Source organism: Etheostoma cragini, chromosome 9 (genome assembly GCF_013103735.1).
Source record: "Etheostoma cragini isolate CJK2018 chromosome 9, CSU_Ecrag_1.0, whole genome shotgun sequence".
Classification (NCBI taxonomy): domain Eukaryota; kingdom Metazoa; phylum Chordata; class Actinopteri; order Perciformes; family Percidae; genus Etheostoma; species Etheostoma cragini.
The window spans coordinates 22,002,263-22,004,168 of record NC_048415.1 but is presented as its reverse complement, the minus strand read 5'-3'; positions in this window follow the sequence as shown (position 1 = coordinate 22,004,168).

Below are 1,906 nucleotides of genomic sequence, written 5' to 3'. Positions count from 1 at the left end.
TGAAAAGATGCTGGAAGAATGCCTGACGCCATCTGTTAAGCATGGTGGAGGTAATATGATGGTCTGGGGTTGCTTTGGGGCTGGTAAGGTGGGAGATGTGAACAGGGTAAAAGGGATTCTGAATAAGGAAGGCTATCACTCCATTTTGCAACGCCATGCCATACCCAGTGGACAGCGCTTGATTGGAGCCAATTTCATCCTAAAACAGGACAATGACCCTAAACCCACCTCCATTCTATCTATCTTATGGACCATGAGTCTAAATAATAAAGGCTATCTATCCATTTTATTGGTAAGGGAGTGGCCAGCGCAGTCACCAGATCTGAACTCCATTGAGCTGTTGTAGGAGCAGCTTGACCGTATGGTACGCAAGAAGTGCCCATCCAACCAATCCAACTTGTGGGAGCTGCTTCTGGAAGCGTGGGGTGCAATTTCTCCAGATTACCTCAACAAATTAACAGCTAGAATGCCAAAGATCTGCAATGCTGTAATTGCTGCAAATAGAGGATTCATTGACGAAAGAAAAGTTTGATGTAAAAAAAATCTTATTTCAAATACAAATCATTATTTCTAACCTTGTCAATGTCTTGACTATTTTCTATTCATTTCACAATGTATGGTGGTGAATAAGTGTGACTTTTCAGAAAAACACAAAATTGTTTGGGTGACCCCAAACTTTTGAACGGTTGTGTGTGTGTATATATATATATGTATGTATGTATGTATGTATGTATGTATGTGTGTGTGTATATATATACACTATATATATGTATATGTGTGTATATATATACACTATATATATATATATGTATATGTGTGTATATATATATATATGTGTGTGTGTATATATATATATATGTGTGTGTGTATATATATATATATATATATATATGTGTATATGTGTATATATATATATATGTGTATATATATATATATGTGTGTATGTGTATATGTGTATATATATATATATATATATATATATATATGTGTGTGTGTATATATATGTATATATATGTGTATGTATGTGTATGTATATATATATATATATATATATGTGTATATATATGTGTATATGTGTATGTATATGTATATATATGTATATATATATATACACACATATATATACATATATATACACATATATACATATATAAGTGGTGGTCTGATTATGCATGAAGATGATGAGGATTTTGTTAATGACGATTGGTCTGTTCATGGCAACTAGGAATATAAGGGACTACCCCGTGTTTACGTATATTTTCCGGCTGCCAGCGTTCACATGTTATTGGCATTTTGCATGACAACTTATTGTCATGCATACTGCCACCAATTGTTGGTCGAGCCTAGAGCATCAGAGGCCTTTACTACAAATAAAGATTTGGCGTTAACGAGGTAACTTCAGCTTCAACCCAGGGTTCTCTGTATGACAACGGTAAATCACTTGCTACCGGGTTTAATCGCTGTTGTAACTTATGCTAAACACTAAGGTTGTGACGAGATCTCGTTTTACGAGATTAAAACGTGACGAGATTTCTCGTCGAGGTGAAAAGTTGTCTCGTGAGGCGATGTGATGTCAGCGTGATGGAGCGCGAAATTACTATTGAAGATCCCCCTGCCACTTTTAAATCATTTGTGTGGCAAGATTTTGGTTTTCCTGCGGAAATGATAAACGGCAAAAGAGTGACAGACAAGACGAACAAAATATGTAAACATTGTAAGAAAAAAATGCTGTATACCGCGGCTAACACGAGCACTATGCAAAATCACTTACAGCACCACCACAGCTCTCTACTAACTACTGCACCCGCGACGAAAACATTAAAAGGGAAAACAACTCTAAAAGCCTTTGCATCTGTACATCATTGTACAGGGCAGAAGCCAGTTGGTAGAGTTTATACAAAACATT